Consider the following 26,987-nt stretch of genomic DNA (forward strand, 5'->3'; position numbering starts at 1 on the left):
TGGGTCAAAAGACACCAAGTAAGGACTCTTGAACCCAGGTGGAAGGGACCTTACGTTGTATTGTTTACCACCCCCACTGCTCTCAAGGTTGATGGTATCGCTCCTTGGGTGCATCACACGCACGTTTAGAAAATCCTGCCTCACAGAAACCCAGGTGATCATGAGGAAGAGTGGAAAGTGCAGCAGCATCCTGCGAATCCCATGAAAATACACCTAAGCCGAAGATGAAGGGGATCCTGCTGATAAGTGCCTTCGTATGGACTCTCAAGGAAGCTACATCGGTGCAGCTGATTCCAGGGCCCACAAGAAAACCGGGTTCGGGTCTCTCCGGGTTAGGTAACCCCTTATGGGTAATGGTGCAGGCATTCACAGAGATTCTGAACCGCAGCACTCCCTCCCTCACCGATCCCTATTGGTTATGCTATCCAGGTTCACCCCCCTTCTATGAGGCAATCGGGATAAATGGCTCCTACACCATTAATGACTCCTATCCCACTTATTGGGACAGGGGGCCAAGGGGACTTACAATCGCTCAGGTCTCAGTCACGGGAACGTGTGTAAGCTCAGTCCTGATAGTCCAGAGCCAGTTATGCTCGTCCTACAAGTACAATACATGGAAGCAGGACAAGTGGATTATACCCTCCTCGGGTTGGTGGCTCTGTTTAAAGACAGGCCTCACCCCAGCCATATCCACCTCTGTGTTTAATGCTAACAGTGAGTTTTGTGTACTTGTGGCCATTCTACCACTCCTAGTATATCATTCTCATGAGACCCTCCTTTCTTATTTGGAAGAATGGCCAAACCCCCACAGGGAAAAAAGGGAAGTTATTACAGCCTTGACCATTGGGGCCCTTTTTGCCCTAGGGCTGGCAGGGGCTGGCACAGGGGTCACAGCCCTTGTAACTTGAGAACAGGGGCTCACAGCTCTGAGGTGGGCTGTCGACAGGGACCTAGAACAACTTCGACAGACAATATCAGACTTGGAACAATCTCTTACCTCCTTAGGTGAGGCGGTCCTACAAAACAGAAGGGGCCTGAACCTCCTGTTCTTAAAAGAAGGTGGACTGTGCGCAGCCTTAAAGGAAGAGTGTTGCTTCTATGTACACAAAACAGGTGCAGTCAGAGATTCCCTGGCCAAACTAAAGAAAGATCTAGAGAAGAGGCGTAAAAAATATGACAGTAGCAAAAGCTGGTTTGACTCTTGGTTCAAATACAAACCTTGGTTTGCTACCCTACTCTCGGCTGTTACAGGGCCACTGGTCATCCTGCTGTTATTGCTTACGATTGGTCTGTGCATAGTAAATGGGCTGCTTAGGTTTGTGCGGGAAAAGGTTAACGCCGTCCAACTTCTGGTCCTTCTATAGAGATATCAGGCCCTGGATGCCACTGTGGAAGATTCCTCAGTTTAATCAAGAAAAGGGGGGAATGTAGAGGAATGCAGGGAACAGGGCTGAGCCACCCAGTTTTCATATAGAAACTACGTGAGGCTAACATTCCTGGGCCCTACCCTAAGTTAGATAACTAGAAGTAAACGAATCCCCTGGGGTCGAAACTTGTGATAAGTCACATAGGAATGCTTGTGCAAAGGTCAGGCACCTGGTATGTCCCTGTTCCAATTTTATTGGCCAAAGTATAGAATGTGTTTCAAATTCATTGGTTGGGGTAATGTGCAGGCTCCAGTGCAATGACTGTAGAAATCCCATATAAACCATACCTAAAGTTGCTTGGGGGTCGGCAGCTCGGACTCGGCCTGCGTGTCAGGGGAGGTGCTGTCGACCCCAGCTTGCTGGCTGAATAAAGACTTTGCTTGGATTTTCATCTCCATATCCATGTGTCTTGTTCTCTGGGAAACCCCAGAGTCCAGGACCCTAACAAGCCCCCAACCCCAGCCTAGAAAAGGAAAGAGACCAACAGATTCCAGCTGATGACATGCCAAAATCCCCTGCGGCTGCCCCCTCCCAACCTGAAAAAGGAGTAGTAACTTTCTAGTCCTTTGTCTAATGTAAAGGCCAATGTCACATGCCTTAGGCTAGCCAATCCTTGCACCACTGTAGACCTACGCTCTCCCTCCCCCTAACTTCTTTATAAACTCACTGTCTGCCATGCTGGGCGCGACTTCTCTGGCCTGTAAGTAAACAGACCAGCAAACATCCCCCGGGATTGCGTCCTATTAAACTTTTGGCTTCTTTTGTTACCTTCTCACCTGGTCATTTTGGCTCGATTTTGTAAGAATGGACTAGCATGAGAACAGCCATCTTAAGGGCCAAGAGGCCATTTTCTGAGTACGTGACTCAGAGGGGGAGGAACTGGGTAAGGCTTGATAAACAGGTTTTGAAGAACAAATTAATCATGGACACTGGGTTGTGGGTGGCTGTGACCCTGGTCAGCTTATCTTGCAAAAGCACTCTGTCTAATTGAGGAGTGGTCTTATCTTGCTCTTGCTTAACCCCCAGGATGTGTGACTTGCAAAAATAATATGTAACTGTGGAAAATTACTGTGAGTTAAGTGCTTTGAAAATGCTATATAAACCCTTGGCTTTGAGTGCTCTTGGGTCCTTGTTGAAACCCACTGCATCAGGCAGACACTTGGACCCCAGCTAGCTGGAAATAAACCTTGCTGTGTGACTTGCATTATCGTGAGTGTCTTCTGTCTGTTCGAGAGGTGGTCAACTCCGGACCCTAACATTTTGGGGGCTCCTCCAGGATCACTAGACCCCTCCTCAGGGAGACAGACACCCCCCTGATACTGAGGTTTGCTCAGAAGCCGTGGAAGTAGGTTTGGCCACCTCCAAGAGGGGAGGACTGAAACAGGTCCTCGACCGGAGAGACTGAACCAGGTCTCTGCCCGGTCCCAAGAGGGGAGGACTGAAACAGGTCCTCGACTGGAGAGACTGAAACAGGTCTCTGCCTGGTCCTAATCGAGAATTCTCATGGAAAGGAAGGAGCGGGTTATGACCCTGGAGGCTCCATTACTGGAAGTCATGGGAGGCATCCCCGACAAGACGGTGCCCGAATGACGTCCGCAATGGGTGCTGTTTGGACAGCTAGGTAAGGATCCTGAGCATTGTGTGATTGAGATGGTGCCTGTGGATGTGGTGTGGCTGACTGGCCGGTGGGTGTTTGAAAACTCAGTTAGAATTTGTATGTTTGCTTGCTTTGTGTCCCTTGTCTTTTTCTGGCTTCTTTTTGTAATAATAATGGGACAGGCTCAAGTAACACCTAAGATCCTGTTCCTGAACCACTTCCCTGAGATCCGCACCAAGGCTCACAATTATGGCATGGAAGTAAAGAAAGGTGAGTTTGATACCCTCTGCTCTGCAGAATGACCTACTTTTAAGGTGGGCTGGCCACCCCAGGGGACCTTTCCCCTGGACATTATTAAGAGAGTCTGGGATGTGATCAGCCGGCCCGAATTACAGGGCCACCCAGACCAATATCCCTATATTTTGATGTGGCAGGCATTGGTGGAAAGTCTTCCCTCCTGGCTAAAACCATTTGTCCCCGAGAAGCCGGAGGATCCCCCGTGAGTACTGGCCATCTCTTGGGCTCCCCACCACCTGACTGTGCCCACTCTTAATGGCCTGTTTGGAACTCCCGGTGGACCCATCCAAGAAACCCGTCTTACAGGAAGGGTCAGACCTGTACCCCTCCCTGATAGACCTAGATCTTGAAGAAACCCAGAGACCCCCTCCTTACGTGCCTGTGGTGCCACTCCAACCTGAGGTGGCTGCCCCTCCCAAGCCCCCTCACTCATCTGCCTCCTTGTCAGCCCCCCCAGCCCCAACCCAGGGACCAGTGAGGGGTTTAAGGCACTGCAGGCACCAGGAAGAGACCCCAGAGGAGGAACCATCCTCCTCCACCTCAGCTGGGGCGCCCGTTCTCCCCATACAGGCCCTGGAAGGTACTGACCCAGGTGGGGAACAATCTTACCAGTATTGGCCCTTTTCAAGTAGTGATCTGTATAACTAGAAGGCTCATAACCCCCTTTTTCTGAAGACCCAAGGGGTCTAACAGACTTATTTGAGTCTGTCATGCATACACATAACCCCACCTGGGACGATTGTCAGCAGCTCCTTAAGACCTTGTTCACTACCGAAGAGCACAAACAAATCGTCACCAAGGCCGGAAAGAATGTCCCTGGCAACAACGGACGACCAACAACTTTGCCGAACCTGATCGACAAGCGCTTCCCCCTGAATAGACCGGATTGGGACTTTGGGAACGCGGAAGGTAGGGAGCGTCTCTGAGTCTACCGCCAGACTCTTATAGCAGGTCTTCGAGCGGCAGCATGCCGCCCCACCAATTTGACTAAGGTAAAAGCTGTAATGCAAGGGGAAAGTGAAAGCCCAGCCATATTTTTAGAATGCCTCTATGAGGCTTATAGACAGTACACCCCTCTAGACCTCCTGGCAGAGGAGAATCAGCCAGCTGTAATTATGTCCTTTATAAACCAAGCTGCCCCAGATATTAGGAAGAAATTATATAAGCAGGAAGGATTGGGGGAAATGACCATTCGGGATCTGATGAAAGTAGCAGAGAGGGTTTTCAACATTCGAGAGATCCCAGAAGAAAGAGAGGATCGGATCAGAAAAGAAAATCAGGAGTTACAGGAAAGAATTAGGAAAGAAGACAGAGAGCACCTGAGCAGGGAAAACAGAAGGCAGCAGAAGGAGATGGCCAAAATCCTGCTGGCAGGGGTGCAAGGCACAGCCCAGGGAGGACCAGGTCCAACCGGACTGGCCCGACCTCAGAAACTGCGGCCCAGGCTAGATAGGGGTCAATGCATGATCTGCAAAGAATATGGATATTGGAAGAGGGAATGCTCCAAGCGCCAGGGCGAGACCGGACAGGACGCTCAGGTTTTGCTGGCGGGAATAGACAGTGACTAGGGGAAATGGGACTCAGGTCCCCTCCCCAAGTCTTGGGTAACTGTGCATGTAGAGGGGAAATCAGTGGAATTCATGGTAGATACAGAAGCCCAGTACTAAGTTTTAAACAAGCCTACAGAGCCCCTGTCTCAGAAAACCAGCCTGGTGCAGGGGGCAACTGGGTCCAAAGTTTATTGATGGACCAGTAAGCACCAGGTGGACTTGGGCCGCAAACAAGTGACCCACGCCTTCCTGGTTATCCCTGAATGCCTGGCCCCCTTGTTAGGGCATGATCTCCTAACCAAGGTCCAGGCCTGTATTCACTTTGAGCCGGACGGCATCAAAGTGATGGACGGCCAAGGACAGCCCCTTCATGTCCTGACCCTGTCCCTCGTGGATGAGCATCGCCTGTTTGCCCTGCACGGCACCTCTCCCCCTACAGAGTGGCCCCATGAGTTGGATTACTGGCTTAGAATGTACCCTCAGGCATGGGCAGAAATAGCAGGTGTGGGTCTGGCAGCCCACCAAGCACCAGTAGTGGTCGAAGTCAAAACCTCAGCCCAGCCTATCTGGGTCCAACAATACCCCATGTCCACTGAGGCGCGAAAGGGGATTGCCCCACACATTAACCACCTCTTAGAAGCTGGGATACTGAAACCCTGCCACTCCACCTGGAACACCCCACTTCTTCCCATTAAGAAACCAGGGGGAAAAGATTACAGGCCAGCGCAGGACTTGGAAGGAAATAAGAAGATTGAGGACATCCACCCCATGGTCCCCAACCCTTACACCTTACTAAGTCACTTGCCCCCTTCACATGTTTGGTACACCACCCTAGACCTAAAGGATGCTTTTTTTAGCATAGCCCTGGCACCCAGCAGCCAAAACATTTTTGCCTTTGAATGGCATGATGACAACATGGGAACCCCCGGACAGTTGACCTGGACTAGACTGCCACAAGGCTTCAAAAACTCTCCAACCCTGTTTAATTAAGTCTTAAATCAGGACCTGGACTCGTTTAGCCAGAGACATGATTCAGTTACACTCCCGCAATACGTAGATGACTTGCTTCTGGCAGCCCCCACCGAGGTCAAATGCCGGCAGGCCACTGGAGACCTCCTCCAGGAACTAGGGCAATTGGGCTATCAAACCAGTGCAAAGAAGGCTCAAATATGCAGGCAGACAGTCATTTACCTAGGATATGAATTAAGCGAAGGAACCAGATGGCTAACAAAGGCCATGAAAGAGACTATTCTCAGGCTTCCAGTCCCTACCTTAGTCCGAGAGGTCCGAGAGTTTCTAGGGATGACAGGCTACTGCCAACTATGGATTTTGGGGTATGCTGAGATAGCAAGGCCCCTGTATGAAGCAATCAAAGATAAGCCCCCCTGGGCCTGGGGGCCAAAACAACAAAAGGCCTTTGACGAACTGAAGGCCGCCCTCTTAAAGGCACCAGCCCTGGCGTTGCCAGACCCCCTAAAAGCCTTCACCCTCTTTGTCAATGAGAGGAAGGGGATAGCAAAAGGAGTGCTAATGCAGCGCCTGGGGCAATGGAAGCGTCTGGTTGCCTATTTATCTAAAAGACTTGATCCAGTTGCAGCAGGATGGCCCCCATGTCTAAGGATCATCGCGGCAGTGGCCCTAATGGTAAAAGATGCAGACAAACTCACCTTTGGGCAGCATCTAAAGGTGGTAACTCCTCATGCGATCAAGGGAGTCCTGAAGCACCCCCCTGGTAAGTGAATGACCAATACCCACCTGACCCATTACCAGGTACTCCTGTTGAATGCACCCCAGATCATGTTTGCCGAACCTGCTGTTCTAAATCCAGCCACCCTTCTGCCAACCCTGGATCTAGAGGTCCCCCTGCGTGAATGCCAAGAAATCTTGGCAGAGATCACCCAGGTGTGCCCCGAACTCCAGGACGTTGCCCTCCCTAACAGTGAATTGGTATGGTACACTGACAGAAGCAGCTTCATCTTGGACAGGATGCGAAGGGCAGGTGTGGCAGTGGTAGACCAAGATGGGAATGTCATCTGGAGTGCCTCGCTTCCCCCGGGAACCTCAGCCCAAAAAGCAGAACTAATTGCACTGGCGGAGATGCTAGAATGAGCTGAAGGGAGATGGGTGACTGTCTACACCTACACCGATAGCCGCTACACTTTTGGCACTGTCCATGTGCATGGCGCCATCTACTGGGAGAGGGGCTTTGTTACAGCAGAAGGAAAAGAACTATGCAATCTCCCAGAGGTACAGAGGTTGCTGGCGGCTGTGCAAAAGCCCCGGGCAGTTGCAGTGGTTCACATCCCTGGACACCAGTCTGCCTGAACCCCGGAAGCAGATGAGGCCACCAAAAAGGCGGCAATAGCTTCACCAGCTTTGGCACTCGCCCTGCCGGCACCCGAGCTTCCGCACCTGCCACCGCAACCTGATTACATCCCAGAAGATCTCCAGTGGATCCAAAACCACCACTGCCCAGAGCCTGATCAACATGGGTGGCATCGAGACCCAGAAGGAAGACTAATACTGCCTGCAAAACTAGGACTGTTCCTTCTTTCCAACCTGCACCAAGCCACCCATTTAGGAACGAAGAAGTTGCTGACAGTTCTCGAGTCCGCCCGCCTTAAGTTCCCCTGACAAGCCGTCTGGATCCAGGAAATCGTGGACCAATATGTTAGGTTCCAGGCTATGAGACCCAGTAGGAAAGGACCCCTACACACAGGTACAAGGGTATGGGGGAGGGTGCCAGGACAGAGCTGGGAGGTGGATTTTACTGAAGTAAAACCTGGGAAGTATGGGTATAAGTACTTGCTGGTATTTGTTGGTACTTTTTCAGGCTGGGTAGAAGCCTTCCCCATGAAACGAGAGACTGCCCAAGTTGTTGCTAAGGCATTACTAGGAGAAATCATACCCCGATATGGGGTCCCTGAGGTTTTAGGGTCTGATAACAGTCCAGCTTTCATCAGTAAAGTCCTACAGGGACTGGCCCAAGCGGTGGGGACCAATTGGAAGTTACACTGTGAATATAATCCCCGGAGCTCAGGGCAAGTAGAAAGAATGAATCGGACCCTGAAAGAGACCTTATCTAAATTGGCCATCGAGACTGGCGGGGACTGGGTGACCCTCCTACCCTATGCTATCTTCCAGGTTTGGAACTCCCCTTATGTGCATGGATTGACTCCCTTTGAAATTCTATATGGGAGACCACCCCCCATTATTGTCCGTGCCTTGCTGGACCAAGACCCTAATGTAACCTCAAATTATCTAGCCAGTTTGAAGGCCCTGCAGGAAGTCCAACATGAGATTTGGCCTTTGGTGCCCTCTTTGTATGAAACAAGAGACACACCAAACCCGGAACATGGCATCGCCCCAGGAAATTGGGTATGGGTAAAGAGGCACAGGACCCAAACCTTAGAAAAAAGACAGAAAGGTCCTTACGTAGTTGTTCTCGTTTCCCTAACTGCCTTAAAGATTGACAGCATTGGACCTTGGGTCCACCACTACCATGTGCGCAGAGCCACCCAGCCAGAGCAAAGATAAGCCAGAGAGTGGACCGTGCGGCAGCACCCTGATAACCCCCTGAAACTACAGATCTCGAGACCTTGAGAACACCCAGAACCTCCCACCCGGCCTGATGATGAAATGGATACTGGTCCTGACCCTGCTCAGCAACTGGGAGGAAAACCATGCAGAGACCAACCTTCATCAACCTTATAAGCAGGCATGGATCCTGACGGATGGACAAACTGGCAAAACCCTCAACGAAACCTCACACACAGCCCCACTAAACACATGGTGGCCAGATTTATATTTCAACCTCAGGGAGCTTTTCGGACTCATGCAGGGGAGAGAACACAATTATCATGTCCTACAAAAACAGGCACTTATTTATTGACACAGCTCAAGGATGAGCACAAGGGTTCTGGGCCTGCCCTGGCAATCTAAGAAATAACTGGAAGACCTGTGGTGGCCTAGAAAGTGTCTACTGAATAAACTGGAGTTGTGTAACCTCTAATGATGGGCCCCAGAAGTGGGCAGTCGGAAATCGAGATTTGGTTAAATTCACCCTCAGAGACCCCAACAACAGGGTACCCCAAGTGCGTGTACAATTTAACCAAGAATGAGCTAAAAATGAAAAGTCCTGGATATCTGGAATAACTTGGGGTTTTCAGCTTGATATGGGCCAGTTTGCCTGGGTTGACCCTTACCCAAGTGGACTTTTAATCATTAAACTAGTTATCCATAAGTCTCAGACAAAAAGAGTTCCTATGGGTCCAAATCAGGTATTGGCTCCTCCTGCCCCTACTAAGAACCCAGATAACAAGAGCACCTCGAAAGAAATAACAGAACCCCAGATTAATACCTCTGTAACCCCCCTGGCACCTGCTGCACAGGCTGCTGAGGACCCCCTATGGAAACTGATGCACGCTATGTATGAGACCCTACAATTTAATGCTACCAGTCCCGGCCTCACAGCTTCATGCTGGCTATGTTATGATATAAAGCCTCCATTTTATGAAGCCATAGGCCTGAATGCCACTTATAATGTATCAATTAGTGAAAATCCCTCTCAGTGTTCATGGGGGGACTGTAAAATAGACTTAACACTACAACATGTAAGCAGTAAAGGGACCTGCCTAGGGAAAGTGCCACAGGATAAACAAAGTTTATGCACTTCCATAAATGCCACCCCTAGTTGGGATGACATAAAGTGGCTAACCTCAGGAAGTGATGGATGGTGGATATGTTCCAGGACTGGCCTCACCCCGTGCCTTTCAACCTCCATATTTAACGCCTCTAAAGAGTTCTGTATCCTAGTGACTGTGATACCCCGCATCTTCTACCACCCCGAAGAAAGCATGTATTCTCAATGGAGTAAAGGCACAAGCCAAACAAATAAGAGAGAGCCCATCACTGCCCTAACCATTGCCACTCTATTCACTTTAGGAGTAGCTGGGGCCAAAACAGGCATAACCTTCCTGGCCACTCAACAAGCAGGTATGACATCCCTGAGAGCGGCCACAGATGAAGATATAGAAAGAATAGAGACCTCCATTAGTCATTTAGTAAAATCTCTCACCTCCCTATCTGAAGCCGTACTCCAAAATAGAAGAGGGTTTGATTTATTGTTCCTCCAACAAGGGGGACTATGTACTGCGCTAGGAGAAGAGTGCTGTTTTTATGCTGATCATTCAAGAGTAGTAAAGGAATCCATAGCTAAAGTAAGAGAAGGATTAGCCGAGAGAAAGAGAGAAAGAGAAGCACAAGAGAACTGGTTTGAAGCTTGGTTTAATAAGTCCACCTGGCTCACACCCCAGTTTCTACCCTAGTTGGCCCATTAATTTTACTTATATTCATTTCAACTTTTGGCCCCTGCATCCTAAACAAACTTATTAATTTTGTGAAAGACCGTGTTAATACCGTCCAACTCCTGTTCTTGAGACAACAATATGAAAAGTTGCCCCCTCCTGAGGGTCCCTACAACTACCCTACAAATGAGCAGGATTCCTCATTGTAACAAAAAGGGGGGAATGTAAGAATAGGTTAGCATGAGAACGGCCATCTTAAGGGCCAAGAAGCCATTTTCTGAGTATGTGACTCGGCGGGAGAGGAACTGGGTAAGGCTTGATAAACAGAGTTTGAAGAACAAATTAATCATGGACACCGGGTTGTTTACAGCTGCAACCCTGGTCAGCTTATCTTGCAAAAGCACTCTGTCTAATTGAGGAGTGGTCTTATCTTGCTCTTGCTTAACCCCCAGGATGTGTGACTTGCAAAAATAATATGTAACTGTGGAAAATTACTGTGAGTTAAGTGCTTTGAAAATGCTATATAAACCCTTGGCTTCGAAACATGGATGGAGCTAGAGGGTATTATGCTCAGTGACATAAGCCAGATGGAGAAAGACAAGTACCAAATGATTTCACTCATATGTGGAGTGTAAGGACAAAGGAAAACTGAAGGAAAAAACAGCAGCAGAATCACAGAACTCAAGAATGGACTAATAGTTACCAAAGGGAAAGGGACTGGGGAGGATTGGAGGGAAGGAAGGGATAAGGGTGGGGAAAAAGAAAGAGGGCATTACGATTAGCATGTATAGTGTGTGGGGGTATGGGGATGTGTGTTCACTCATCTCCCTAGCCAGTATAAGTTGTGGCCCTGAGGCCTCCATGGACCCTCCTGTACCGTTGACCAATGTTAACCCGATGGTCTGGAACACCTTTACTCCTGTAGTGGTGAGCCATCATGCTCCGGTCCTCATCTGCCTCAAGGACCCATCTTCCTTTCCTTCTAGGCCCCAATTTTCTACTTTCCAAGTCCATTGCAAAAGCATCCAACCTATCACTAACCATCTTCTTTCCCAAGGGCTTCTGGTACCGACTAATTCTCCCTGTAACACTCCCATCCTTCCAGTCAAGAAGCCATTGGGGACCTACTGGCTCATTCAAGACCTGCAGATAATCAACAAGGCTATAGTCCCTCTTCACCTGGTCATCCCTAACCCTTATACTTTCTTGTCTCAGGTTCCCCTGGACACCTCCCACTTTACAGTTTTAGATCTTAAGGATGCATTCTTCACCACCCCTCTACATCCTGATTCCCAGTTACTATTTGCCTTTACCTGGGAGGACCCAGACACCCATCGAACTAGACAACTAACTTGGACGGTCCTCCCTCAAGGCTTCAGGGACAGTCATCCCCTTCTCAGACAGGCACTGGTGGAAGATCTGTTCCATCATGACACAGGAGTCAGCACTCTCCTCCAGTATGTCGATGATCTCCTCCTATGTAGCCTCACAAAAGAGGCCTCTGTTCAAGACATGGCTTCCCTCCTAAACTTCCTGGCTCAGCAGGGATAAAGAGTCTCTCCATCAGAAGCTCAGTTATCCACCCCACAAGTTACATACCTTGGAGTGGCCCTAACTCCTTCTTCCAGGGCACTCACAGTGAACTGAACAGCCTCCATTAGAGCTCTTCTACCACCCACCTCAGGAGCTGAGATCTTGTTGTATCCCAGACTGGAGGGGTTTTTCCGACAGTGGGTCCTAACTTTGCCTTATTAGCTAAGCCTCTGTATGCTGCTGCCAAAGAAATGCCCTCTGGGCCACTCAGCTCTCCTACAGCAGTGGTCCATGCTCTTGAAGAACTCCGAAATGCCCTCCTCTCCTCACCCCTACTTATGCTGCCTAGCCTTAACAAACCTTTTCTCTTATATATACAGAAAAGATGGGAATAGCAACTGGGGTGCTGGTCCAGCCAGTAGGACCCAGACACCGACCGGTCACTTTCCTGTCAAAACAACTGGATCCCACTGATAAGGGGTGGCAACCCCTGCCTTAGAGCCCTGGCAGTGGCAGCGTGCCTTGCCAAAGAAGCTTTGAAACTAACCCTCCTACAGGCGATAACCGTATACTCTTCTCATCGTTTACAGGACCTTCTGGGCCACAAATCCTTGGCCTCTTTCAGCCCATCACGAGTGTAGGAATTTTACCTCATATTTATTGAACACCCCCAGTTAACTTACAGGTGTCACCATCATTACACTCAACCACCCTCTTTCCTCCCACCAGTTCATCTGCCATGCCAGCCACTCCTGCACGGAGCTGGTGGAAACCCTTTGACTCCTGTGTGAGGGTCTCCAGGACACACCTCTCACTGACCCAGACTTAATTCTGTTCGTGGATGGAAGCGCAGTCAGGGATTCAAATGGGTGCAGGCGGGTGGCCTATGTGGTAGTTTCCTCCTCCTCAGAAATAGTGGAGGTGGCTCCCCTGTGGATGGGGACCACCTCCCAAAAGGCAGAACTAGTAGCCCTCACCCGAGCCTTACAGTTGGTGGTGGGTCTTAGGGTAACTATTTACACCAACTCAAAGTATGCTTCCCTAATCGCACACAGCCATGCGGTGATCTTGAATGAAAGGGGATTCCTCACTACCTGAGGGACCCCGATTGTAAATGGTAAAACAATTCATCACCTACTGCAGGCCTTACAGGAACCCAAGGAGGTGGCTATTGTTCATTGCCAGAGACACCAGACAGGTACCGACCCAGTCACTAAAGGAAATGCTCTAACTGCTGCTACTGGCCGATAACTAACCTCAGGTCCTGATTGTTCCCCAGTATTGTTTCTCTTCCCCTCTATAACTCCTAATTATTCCAAAGAGGAAAAACAACAACATTTAGACAAAGGTGGAATGGCTAGAAAACAGCCCTCATCTTAAGGACAGGATAGCCCTTCCCCAGGCCCAGGCCAAGGAAATCGTATCTACAGTTCACCAATTCCTCCATATTGATCTGGAGGCTATGTACATGTCTCTCTCCCCTATCTTTGCCCCATCTGGGCTCCGAAAGACCATTAACCAGGTACATATGGCTTGCACCACCTATCATCATGTTTCTTCTAAAGGTGCCCTCAAACGCCGTGCGGCCCTCCACCAGCTGCAGGGAGCACTACCTGGACAGGATTGGCAGATTGATTTTACTCACATGCCTAGACACAAAAAGCTCAGATATTTACTGGTCTTGGTTGATACATTTTCAAGTTAGATCGAGGCCTTTCCTACCTGCCAAGAGACTGCGTTGGTAGTGGCAAAGACATTGGTGGAACACATCATCCCTCGTTTTGGCCTCCCGAAGTTGCTCCAGTCAGACAAAGGACCAGCTTTCATCTCAAAGGTCACACAACTAGTGGCTGACTCTCTATATATCTCCTGGAATCTACACATACCCTATCACCCTCAATCCTCGGGTAAGGTAGAAAGGGCCAATGGCCTTCTCAAGGATCAACTTACCAAACTCTCCTTAGAGGTAAAGACCTCCTGGCCAGACCTACTCCCAATTGCTCTCACCCGATTGCAAGCAGCCCCTAGGGAACCCACCGGACTAAGTGCCTTTGAGTTAATGTATGGTAGACCCTTCCTTCTAAACACAGGCCTGCCAAAAACTCCACCCCCTCTAGCCTCCTACCTACCTACCTTACTTCTCACTCCTAAGACATCTCCTCAGGGACGTCTTAGGAGGCAGACCAGTTCCTGCCTCAACCCACTTCCCCCTCAGATCCAAGAATTATGGAGGTTCTACAGTCGGGAGACGAAGTCCTTCTTAAAGAACTCCAACCTCGGTCACTCCAACCATGGTGGACAGGGCCATACACAGTGATTCTTATCACTCCCATGTCTGCCAAGCTATTGGAACACTCCCTGTGGTACCACATCTCCAGGCTCAAATGAGCACCCAGTCATGATAGGTGGAGGTCTAGAGACAGGGCCCCTCCGTTTGTGCCTTACTCGCACTTGTGCTGGCCACAATGACCCATCCGGCTCTGGCAAACTGGGTCTGTAACCAGTGCGTCATATTGGGTATGCTCCAACTACACCAATTGGTCCCCCAGACATGCTACTTTCATGTCTGGTGTCTCAGCAAGGAGACCAATTGTACTGGGCTGCTATAATGTTAAGAGATTTTCAAACTTGTTGCCCAGGAGAAGTCAGCAAGACCATTTTCTGGGTACGAGACCCTCCACCAAATCCCCAAGGAAAGATACCCCCCTTGTCCTGCCCAATGCTCATCTTTCCGTTCCTTCATCCAGGCTGCCTGCTATGAATGAGCCTAGGTCTGTCTCTCATCTTCCAAACAACAGTACTGGATGGCGTGAAGCCTGAGTGATCATGCTGGATATGTCTGTCCTGAGAGACAAGGACAACATCTGCTAGAACCTCTGGCCACCAATAGAGAGGTTGGACAGTAGAGGTGCACAAGACTATGCTGGTACATCAGTACTCGCCCCTTCCCTCCAAGCCTCCTCCGGCCTCCCACCAGCCTTAACCCTGCCCCTGCCACCCCACCTCAGCCAGAAGTAGCCAGGTCGAGTTGGCTCCCATTATAACCAAAAGGCTGGAGGCACCAAAGGGAGTGGTGAGCACGTCGGGTGAGCTCAGCCCTCACTAAATAAGGAAAGGGGGCAGCAAAGCCCCCAACCCTGACCTAGTAAGGGAAAGAGACCAACAGATTCTGGCTGATGATGTGCCAAAATCCCTGGCTGCTGCCCGCTCCCAATCTGAAAAAGGAGTAGTAACTTTCTAGTCCTTTGTCTACTGTGAAGGCCAATGACACGTGCTTTAGGCAAGCCAATCCTCACACCACTGTAGACGTATGCTATCCCTCCCCCTAACTTCTTTATAAACTCACTGCCTGCCCTGCTGGGTGTGACTTCTCTGGCCTGTACGTAACCAGACTGGTGAACATCACCCAGGATTGTGCTCTATTAAACTTTTGGCTCCTTGGTTGCCCCCTCACCTGGTCATTTTGGCTCGATTTTACTTTACAGTATCAATTCTTTTTTAAATGTTTGATAGAATTTTCCTGTGAAACCATTCAGACTTGGAGATTTTTTTTGAGAGTTTTCTAATTATAAATTCAATTTCCTTATGGTTATAAGACTAGATTATCTGTTTCATCTTGGTTGACCTTTTTTAGTTTGTGGTTTTCAAGGACTTGACCAATTTCTTCTAAGCTGTAGAATTCATGAGAGTAAAGTTGTTCATAGTATTCCCTTATTATCCTTTCAATGGCTGCTGGAGTTGTACTGATATCTTATTTTATTCCTCATTGGTGATCTGTGTCTTCTTCTCTCTTTTACTTTTGTCACTCTTGTTAGAAGTTTATCAACTTTATTGATATTTTCAGACTCAGCTTTTCATTTCATTGATGTTTCCTATTTTTAAAATTTCATTGATTTCTGTTCTTACCTTTATTATTTCTTTCCTACTGTTGGGGTTTATTTTGCCCTTATTTTCTAGTCTTGAAGCAGAAACTTATACTATTGATTTGAGACCTTTCCTCCTTTCTAATAAAAGCCTATAGCACTATAAATTTTCCTCTCCCCAAAGATTTAGCTGTATTCTACACAATCAATATGTTGTGTTTTCATCTTCATTCAGTTCTATGCTTTTTTTCTTTTTTTAATTTCCTTTGAGACTTCCTCTTTGACCCATGGATTATTTAGGAGAGTGTTATTTTGATAGGGAAAGATTTATGAGGACAGCAATCTAGCCCTGGTGGCACCCCTCTGCCTCATCCCCCTCCTCAACATAAACAACAAAAAAACACTCCCTTGGTTTCCCGCTCTGCCTAGCACTGGTTCCCAAGGTTCACTCCCTAAACTCCATCCCCCTTGCCTGCTTGCTTGCTGTGCACGTAAGAATGTTACAGATATGGAAGCAGAAAGATACATATTGCTCCCTTTGCCATTTTTAAGGGCTCAGACTTTTGGGAGATTACTCCCCTCTGAGCCCACCAGTGTGAAAAAAAAGCCTCAACACTCCAAGACCTCCGAGTGCCACTTGGTTCTTCTGTCATTGATCCAGTCCAGGTTTTTCTCAGTATTTTCTGTAACATTTGGTTCCCTGACTGGGAAACCCAACCATGCTGGCCCTTTGTTGCCACTGGTTTGGGGCAATGGCGGGGCGGTGATGGAACAAGAGATCACAATGGAGAAGGTGCGCCCTGCCTGATCTTTCGGCAGTCTCCCACCTGGTCGCCCTGGGCAGGCCCCGTTCTGCTGTTTCCGCCAGACTCGAGGCTTGGTAGGTGAGGAACTGGTTACAACTTCGAATCCGGTAAAGGCCCAGGGCACCTGACCCAGCCAGTCCCACCCATTGGGGTGGAAGGGGAGCCTGATCACCTCCTAGAGACTTCTTATAAGTCTCACAGGCAGACATTCCTGAGGAGGAATGTTTAAACTCTGGTCTGAGTGAGTGAGTGTGCAGGGCGGCTGAAGTCATTCAGCCTGCACTGAATCTGTGATTCCATGGCCTGCGCTATGGAATCCGCATGGGCCCTCATCCACTTTTGTGGTCAACTGTCATGGCATATTGGTGATTCAGCTTTGGCTGACCTGGCCCGGGACTTATATGGGTGCACATTAGTCAAGGTTGACCAAAGTCTCCGCAAGGAACGGGAATGGATGGGCATCTGATTGGTCTTCTCTCTAGAGGAGGCACCCCTTCCTTGTCTGTTGTCACTACCACCTCCACTCCATCACATAGTTGCCATTTCTTTTTTGTTATGAAAATATTTAAAATCTACTCTCTAGGTAATATTTAACTATATGATATAATATCATTAGCCATAATCACCATGCTGTACACTAGATCCCCAAACTTGCTAATCTTCTAACTGGAAGTTTGTACCCTTTGACCAATATCTCCCCATTTCTGCACCCCAAAACCCCTGGTAACCATCACTCTACTGTTTCTACAAGTTGGGTTTTTTTAGTTGCCCCGGGAGCAAGATTTTGTTCTTTCTCATAGCTGAATAATATTCCATTACATATATATCATCATCTTTATTTATTCATCCATTGATGGACACTTATATATTGTTTCCATTTCTTGGTTGTTGTGAATAATGCTGCAAGGAACATGGGAATGCTGCTATCTCTACAAGATCCTCATAGCAATTTCTGTAGATGCATACACAGAATGGAGTTGCTGGATCATCAGGTAGTTCTAATTTTAATTGAGGAACCTCCATACTGTTTTCCATAGTGGTTGTACCAATTTGCATTCCCACCAACAGTATATCAGGGTTCCCTTTGCTCCATATCCTTGTCAACACTTACCTGTTGTCTTTTTGATGACAACCATTCTAACTGGTGTGAGTGATATCTCATTTTGGTTTGATTTGCATTTCCTTGATGATTAGTGATTAGTGATGTTGAGCACCTTTTCATATACCTATTGGCCATTTGTATCTCTTCTTCAAAAAACAGTCTGTTCTGTTCATTTCCTCTGCCCATTTTCTGATGGGATTGTTTAGGGTTTTTTTTTTTTTTTTTTGCTATTGGGTTGTATGAGTTATTTATTTTTTGGATATTAACCCCTTGTCAGATACATGAATTGCAAATATTTTTTCCATTCTGTGGGTTGCCTTTTCATTTTGCTGGTGGTTTTCTTTGCATGCAGAAGGTTCTTAGTGGGATGTAGTCCTACATTTTTATATTTGCTTTTGTGCTTGTGCTTTGCTGTCATATACAAAATTACTGCTGACCAATATCAAGGAGCTTTTTCCCAGTGTTTTCTTTTAGGAGTTTTATGGCTTCAGGTCTTACATTTAAGTTTTTAATCCACTTCAAGTTCATTTTTGTAAGTGGTGTACGTCCAGCAATATTGTGTTACACAAAAAATGAGTGAAGGAAACATGTATTTCAGTTAGCTGCCTTACATTCTATTGGCTCAAAGCCAGAGAGAAAAATTTACTTGTACTATTTATTATTTTAAGTGATTCTTCTCTTATAAACTTAAGATGAAGGCAGTCAGAACCTTTTTCTGCCTTACTAACTTGGAGACTGTGATGCCAAAATAGCATGTATCAGAATTTCCATATGCTGTGGCTTTTCTCTTTTCAAGTAATGTCCTAACATGGTTCTATTTGTGGTGGTGATTAGTTTAATTGCCTGTTCAATGACATTTTCTTCCTCTACATCTCACTACTTATAAAAGTGCTATTTTAAGGGCTCTGCAAATTTCCTTCAATTAAAGGTTTTCACCATTTTCCTTATACACTGTTTTCCTGACAAATTCAAATAACTTTGAAATATTTCTAGGGCATCTAGTAGTTATTTGGGGGTAAAAATGAAAACTCAGTATTTATCTTTCTCTTTATACCAAAAGAAATTCCATCTGGATAGAAACTTTAAATGTGAAAAAAAAACTGAAGAAAAAAAAGCATTGGAAGCATTAAAACAAGGGTGAATCTTTTTATAAATGACAAATCAGATGTCATGAAAGAAAAAATATTTGATAAATTAGGCCTCCTAAAATATAATTGTGTGCTTCTGAATATTTTGCTATTCTTATACCAACATAAATTTTTGAACAAAAATGAGATCAATGAATGCTTGTTGCTCTGCAACTTATTTTTATTCACTTGGCAATAAAATAATGGCACCTTTTTCAAGTTAGTGCCTTTGTTTTAATGGACTTATAAGTATTTCATTATGTGGAAATATATAATGTAGTCTGTTTTGTATTCTTCTCTTTTGTTAATATCTTAACTAGTTAGGTTATAGAACTAAAGAATAAGCCTACAACATTTATAATGCTTAGAGATTCCTATCAAAGGGTTTCAAAGATTCCGATGATTTCCTGACATCCTCTGGCTCCAATGTGAGGATGGAGGTAAGTAATTCTGAAAAGAAAACCATAGAGGCACAGAACATATTTTTTTACACCACCCCTAGATGGATATGAAGTTTAATATAAAAAAAGCAATAGTAATTAAGATTCTGAAGACAATAGTTATAGATTTGAAAATTACATAGTTTTGCTTTCCAGAGTGGAGATAAAAATACACTATTTTAGTTATTAATTTTAAAAAGTAAACCTAACACATCAATATACATCAGGTGTTGCTAACAAAAAGAGGACAAACGAGCTTTCTAATTTCATGATCTAAATATCCTATCTCCCAAGCAGTTTCCAAATTGTATACAAAATCAAATGAGTATTTAGTTATTCTCTTTGGCTCTCAGAACTTTTTTTCCAACATTCTCCATGGCTTGTTTCCTTCCAGAAAATTCCCTGGGTGGAATTTGCACATAGCCCAGCAGAGGGCCCTGTGTACTGAGACACAGTCAAGCATACACAGAAGGTACTGCAGACACCAGTTGGGAAATCAGTAATGAGGGCTCCTTACCTCCCACCCTCCACCCACAGGGCTGTCAGGTTCCACTTACAGCTGCTCAGCTAACAGATGGTGTCTTCACTTTCTTTTAATCAGGGAGGCAGAAGAAACAATTTCTAAGAATAACTAGCAGCTTGGGAAAATATCTCTATTGTGTGAATACCATGCAAGTATTTTACATTGCAGTCTTGCTTCCCCTGAGATTCCTATTCTCATTTTTAAATGTATTAGAAAGATATATAGATATATAACAAAAATGCTTAGGACGTTGGTAAACAATGGTTATTCCTGAAGAGACTATGGCTGATTTTGCTATACTATTTCCCAGATTTTAAAGTTAGCATAGTTCTTTTGTTTTGAATCCTCCATTTTCAAAATGAGAAAATAGAGAAGAATGAAAAAGCAAAAGACAGGTGGTAAGGACAAACCAGAAAGGTTCAAAACATTGGGACCAATTTAAAAACATCTTTTATTAAAAGAATTTTTAGCAACAGTATAAAATAATGTACATGAAAATGATCATTTAGCCTTTATCTGATTGGTCATTTTTGCCCTTTCAGCAAAAAAGTGAAAGAATCTACTTATGTGAAGAAGGCACGGATATCTTTTCCAGAAACAAATTTGAAAAACTGCTTCATGAAATGCTGTCGTTTTTATCTTGATTTCAAGAAGGGCAGAAAAACCCTGTCTGATGACTTTCTGTTATTGAAGTATATTTTGAATTAAAGGATCACTTACTCATATACTTCACAAATATTCAGACATTCCTTTTATGTGCAGGCACTTTTTGCACCATAAACTCCTCCCACAACCCCCAAAAAGTTTTGCCTGGCTAATCTAGATCACAAGACCTTCTTATCAAGACACTAGCACTTTTCTTGTTTTCATCCCTTCTGGGTAGATCCTTGATCTCCCCAACCCCAGTTGTCAGTTGGCTAAGCTCCCATCATTCTTTAGTTCTCCAACCATTCTTCAGGTAGATTTTCACGCAGTTGTCTTCTGCCCTCTGGGCATTCACTTCCTCAGTACCCTTGGATGGGCATCCTTGTCAAACTCCTTGCAGACATCAGGTCTTCTATGGAACTGCGGGCACCAGGAAAAGGGGCCAGAACACCCTGACCCAACCTGCAGACATGGAAGTCCCGTGGAGGTAGAAGTGGGGTGTACTGATAGGATAAGTAGGTTTGTAAGAGTTCTCTAGTTCCAAGATCGGGTACTTCTTCTCTTGCCCTCCATATTTTATTTTACATTTTTAAATGTTTATTTTGAAATGACTTCAAACTTAACAGAACGCTTGTAAGAATAGTACAAAAAATTCCTGTATACCCTTCACCCAGATTCCTCACTTGTTAACATTTTGGCCCCATTTGCTTTATCCTTTCTCTCTCTCTTCCATCATCTCAGTCTGTCGCCCTCATATATTGCATTCATGATTTCCTTTTACCCCTAAATACTGTGGGTTTGTAAAGAAAATATTTTCATGTTTCTGGACAGAGTTTTCTGAGCAAAGAAATCTGGGCTAAAAGACAAGCCTTGGAAGTTAAAGGGTAATTAGACAATAGGAGACCATAAGGAGAAATTCACCACACTGAAAGGGATGTGTGTACATTTCCAAGTGAGATGAAACCCAGAGTAGGTCTTTACATTCCAGGGGATTTTGAAGGACTAGGACTCGTGGTGCAATGGATCTCTCGCTCAGAAGCGAAGTGTGGGTGTGGGCCTCTGTCATACTCTTGAATAAGCTCCCAGATTTCTAACTGTGTAGTCCAACCCCTGAATATGCATTCCAGTCCATCTGGCTCCTAAGACTGCCTTGCCCCAGAAAGGGGAAGAACCGGGGCAAAGAGAAACTGATATAGTTATTCCTGTAAGTAATAATAACCTGACTGGAAATCTTATATTAAGTGTCAGTATAATATGAATAAATAGAGATATTTATCAAATACTTCAGAGTGTATCTCCTACTAACAAGGACATTGTCTTATAAAATCACAGTTCAGTTATCAAATTCAGGAAATTTAACACTGATACAAATATTATCTAATACACAATCATTCAAATTTTGCCTAGTTTCCTAATAATGCCTTTTACAGCAATTGCTTTCCTGGCCCAGAATACAATCCAGAATCACATGTTGCCTTTAATTGTCACATTCTTTTCAGTCATTTTTTAATCTGGAACAGTAGATATTTCCCAATATTTGCTTTGATCACATCATTGAGGTGCTGACTGCCAGGTTTCTCTATTGAAAGTTACTGTTTCTCTCTTCCTAATTAGTTATTTGAAGGGAGAGACTTTGATGATGAATAGGGTATTCTGTAGACTCAAACTCCTCCCCTCTCATTTACTATTCATTGTTATTCTTGCCTAAATCATGAATGGTTAAAAAATGCTGATTTTCTAACTCTATAATTTTTTCCTACATTTAATAATTATATTCTACTGTAAGGAACCTGATATAAATAGAATGTTTGCATCCCCCCAAATTCATGCATTAAAAACCTAATGCACAGAGTGATGGTATTAGAAGGTGGGGACTTTAGAAGATGATAGGCCATAAGTGTACAGCCCTCATGAATGGGATAAAAGAGACCCCAGAGAGCTCCCTGTCTTCTTCCACCAAATGAGGATTCATTCAGAAATCAGCAGTCTGCAACCCAGAAGGCCCTCAAAACCCAACCATACTTGCACCTTGAACTTGGACTCTCAGCCTCCAGAACTGTGAGAAATAAATTTCTGTTGTTTCTAGGCCACCCAGTCTGGAATTTTGTTATAGCAGTAGGAACAGACTAAGATAGCACTCTGTTTATTTGTGCATGTATGTATGTATATACATGTCATTTACTTATTATACGTACAGATTCATGGATTCTTTTTTTAATTGTAAAATTTTAAATTGTATTTCTCGATCAAGAGAACCTATGAAAACATTGAACTCTGCTAAAATACCTGCCTCAAAACCAAATTAATACTTCTGAAAAGCATATTGTGTTTAACCTTGCGCTCAGTAGTCTTTCCAAAAATAGGCATTATAATAGAATGGAATACACATTGTTCTAAAATAGATACATTTAGCCAATCAAATGAATATTTATATGATAGTCCTTTTCTCATTAATGAAATACAATCAATACTATGTACAAGAATAGCAACAGTTTTATCAGTGTTGTATAAATGCTGACTATGTATACTCTATCTCTAAGCAGTTAGAAATGTATGTTGTTTTAAATCTCATATAACATTATATAATAAATATATTTCCATGTATCTCTATGATCTTTGTCTTTGAAACTTTTAATGCCTGCTTAATTGCCCATTGAGTTACACCCCCACTAGTTGGACATTTAGGCTAGTTCCCATTTTTTACTAATATAAATAATAATCAAGAGAATAGCATTAGAGAAGTATCAGCTTCTTTTTCTCCTTGTGAATTATTTATTAAGATTAAACTACTAAGGGGATAACTGGGTTGAAAGCTTCAGCACTTTTATAGCTCTTGCTATGTGTTACCAAATCATGTTATTATGTCAGTATACAGTTAAGTCAAACAGTTTGCTTGAGGCCATTCCAGCACTGAGGTTTCACTAGAATATATTTCTGAAAATGATTCAGTCATTTCAAGTAGATTCATTTGGTCATCTTTAACAAATCATGATGAATTGAAGCAATTTAATTTAGTTAATTATTCATGTATGGTTTTCCTCTTAAGAATTTCTAGGAAAGAAATGTCAACCCAAGACACATTTTAGATCAGTACCTAACTTGGGTTACTGCAGGCTATGTGGAAAATATAATTCACATTTTAATATAGAAGATAGTTATTCACAGTCCTTATCTCTAGCTCTACTTTAAACAGCCTTGGCTATTTTATTCTTTATTTTATTTTATTTTTTACTTTGGTATCATTAATGTACAATTACTGGAACAACATTATGGTTACTAGACTCCCCCTATTATCAAGTCCTCACCACATACACCATTACAGTCACTGTCCATCAGCATAGTAACATGCTATAGAATCATTACTTGTCTTCTCTGTGTTATACTGCCTTTCCCGTGTTCCTCCCATTGCTACATTATGTGTGCTAATCGTAATGCCCCTTTTTCCCCCTTATCCCTCCCTTCCCACCCATCCTCCCCAGTCCTTTTTCCTTTGGTAACCGTTAGTCTATTCTTGGGTTCTGTGACTTTTTTTCTGTTTTGTTCCTTCAGTTTTTTTTTTGTTCTTATACTCCACATATGAGTGAAATCATTTGATACTTGTCTTTCTCTGCCTTGATAATTTCACTGAGCATAATACCCTCTAGCTCCATCCATGTTGTTGCAAATGGTAGGATTTTCTTCTTATGGCCGAATAATATTCCATTGTGTATATGTACCACCTCTTCATTATCCATTCATCCACTGATGGACACTTAGGTTGCTTCCATTTCTTGGCTATTGTAAATAGTGCTATGATAAACATAGGGGTGCATCTGTCTTTTTCAAACTGGGCTGCTGCATTCTTAGGGTAAATTCCTAGGAATGGAATTCCTGGGTCAAATGGTAAGTCTATTTTGAGCATTTTGAGGAACCTCCATATTGCTTTCCACAATGGTTGAACTAATTTACATTCCCACCAGCAGTGTAGGAGGGTTCCCCTTTCTCCACAACCTCGCCAACATTTGTTGCTGTTTGTCTTTTGGATGTTGGCCATCCTTACTGGTGTGAAGTGATATCTCATTGTGGTTTTAATTTGCATTAGTCTGATGATTAGCGATGTGCAACATCTTTTCATGTGCCTGTTGACCATCTGAATTTCTTCTTTGGAGAAGTGTCTTTTCAGCTCCTCTGCCCATTTTTTAATTGGATTATTTGCTTTTTGTTTGTTGAGGTGCATGAGCTCTTTATATAATTTGGATGTCAACCCCTTATCGGACATGTCATGTATGAATATATTCTCCCATACTGTAGGATGCCTTTTTGTTCTACTGATGGTGTCCTTTGCTGTACAGAAGCTTTTTAGTTTGATATAGTCCCACTTGTTCATTTTTGTTTTTGTTTCCCTTGCTCGGGAAGATATGTTCATGAAGAAGTTGCTCATGTTTTTGTCCAAGAGATTTTTGCCTATGTTTTTTCTAAGAGTTTGATGGTTTCATGACTTACATTCAAGTCTTTGATCCATTTTGAATTTACTTTTGTGTATGGTGTTAGACAATAATCCAGTTTCATTCTCTTACATGTAGTTGTCCAGTTTTGCAATGGATTCTTATTTTATTAAAGTGGTTATAATCTATCACTATGAGCGTTTATTTCAATGCTCAAATGATTCTATATTTGGCGAGCTGGGGCCCCTATAAGCTGTATTTTGTGTCCTTTTGACAGGTCTCTGTTGGGGAGGAAGAAATTTCTTCTAACCCTAACCCTCAAGGTTCTTCTAGCTGGTCTGAGAATTAAATTGACATGAGACAGATTAGCAGGAGAAAAAAACCAAAGTTTAATTGTGAACATATGGGGCAGCCATAGACATGGGTTCCAAAGACAGAGAGAATGAGGTGTATATGTCATCCTGAATCAAGGGGAAGGGGGTATGGGTCTGAGACATCAAAGGAAAGGGGAAATAATTCATAGGAATGTGAAAAGAGTAAATGTTTGATAAAATACTTGATGGGCCACACAGAAACAGTGGGGCACAAAGAGGCATTTTAACAGACTTAGCCACGTCTCTCCCTGTCTACCACCCCTAGTTTACATTATAATGTAGTTGTCTATGGTGCTAGCTCTCCTCCTGGAGCAGGTCCTCCATCTAAATATTTTTTATATCATTACGGAGTGGGAGGTCAAAGTTTCTTTCTGAGTCTTCTGAGCCTTGATTATTCTCAACTGTGAAATAATCTGCGTGTCACAATGACACATCTTGGGGCTGCGTGCCCTTGGTCCCTACAACTCCATCACGGTTTGAGCACATCCTTATTTAATTGCACAACAAGACATTCCAAGTTTGTTTCCCCTACCCCAGGTTCTTTTAATGGGGAACAAAATTAGAAGTCAATATTTGTATGTATTTTAAAGTTTTTTTAAATGTATAATTTATCAATTACAGCTTACATTTTCCTTTTAGTAGTTAATATTGAGCCTTCTTGAAGCAAATACTTTTAAATGTAAAAAAGGTCTTTTCCATTTCATTTAATTTATATTGTGATAGCTTATATTAAAATGTTGCACCAATATTTCAATTGCATTTAATTTTAGTTCTTCAGTTTATTACTTTCAATATGAAAGTGAGCCAGCATAGGGAAAAGCAAGACGGACTCCATTTTAAGTTAAACCTCCACCTTGAGGCTTAAAGGTTAAAAGGTAAAATTTCTGAAATGGTTTTTAAGAATTTATGGTAAGCCATAAGCCAGTCATATGGTCAACAATTAACTGACCATACCTTAAGCCAGAATGAACACTCCCCAAGGGTCAGCGACCATTCCCTGTGTTCCCAAGGAGAATCATTGCCTTGGGGGAGAAAGAGAAATTACAAAGATTATTATGTGTCAGCATGTTATATAGAAACATCGAAAAAGGAGGTCCCTGACCATGTTTTGGGAAAGCCAGTGAGTCAACATCTGCTCACCATGAAGTGGCCCTCCAGAAGCTGAATCCTCACCCTCTAAAACCCCCCAAACCCTGTACCCTTTGAAACTGCCTTTAAAAGCCTTATGCACAAACCCTCTAGGAGCCTGGCACTCCTGTGTCTTGTGGGCTCCCTTATGGACAAGCTATCTCTAATAAACTCAGCCTGCTTTCTTGTTAGTTTTGTGTTAATTTCTATAACACTGAAACTCAAGAAGCTGGTGATGCTGGGGTTCTTGTCTGCAGAGTCGAAGAATGAACTCAGCAAACAGTCAAGGTAGGAGAGCCAGGGAGAGGCTTTTATTTAGAGATACAATGAGAGAATAGAGCTCCTGGCTCACACCAGAAGGGGACAAGAGAGTCCGTGGTTGTGCATTGTCTAGGGGTTTTATAGGCAGTTGAGGATTTGGGGGGACGTGAAAAAAAAGCTTAGGGGTGTGGACTTAAGTGGTCCCTGAATATTAAAAATTAACTTAACAGAAGAAATTTACTGCTCTGATTTCTCCCTTGGAAACTGGCATCTTGGTCTAGGAACATATCAAACAAGGTCACCTGCCCAGCCCCCAAGGTGGGCTGAGGTATTGTCTGTTTGCTAAAGAGTAAGTTTAAGAATCTTACTTCTTAACATCCTGGGTATTAAAATGCAATCTTATCTTTAAACTGGAATCCTCCCTGCCTTTTACTATGTTGTTTACAGCTGGGTCTGCATGCTAAATTAGTTGCCCAGTTTGCAACTCATTTCCTCAGATCTGAAGGAGGAAAGACAGAACATAGGCCTGGGCCTTTTAACATGCTAAAGTGATTTTTACACATGATTACAAATGATTAGCATAA

The 26,987-nt window shown here is 44.3% G+C and overlaps 1 protein-coding gene across 3 annotated transcripts in view; it reads left to right on the top strand.

Moving 5' to 3' along the window:
* Positions 1-10,720, top strand: part of LOC140847430 (uncharacterized) — a 37,657-nt gene extending 26,937 nt beyond the window's left edge. The window contains exons 2-3 of one of the 3 annotated variants that reach the window (XR_012127421.1): positions 88-7,590; positions 8,340-10,720. The gene's annotated coding sequence lies outside the window, so the exon portion shown is untranslated. Of the gene's footprint in view, positions 1-87 lie in introns of all 3 variants that reach the window. The other 2 variants (XR_012127422.1, XM_073227734.1) reach the window with 2 other exon arrangements.
* Positions 10,721-26,987: the final 16,267 nt, after the last annotated feature.

This window comes from Manis javanica, chromosome X (assembly GCF_040802235.1).
Source record: "Manis javanica isolate MJ-LG chromosome X, MJ_LKY, whole genome shotgun sequence".
NCBI classification, from domain to species: Eukaryota; Metazoa; Chordata; class Mammalia; order Pholidota; family Manidae; genus Manis; species Manis javanica.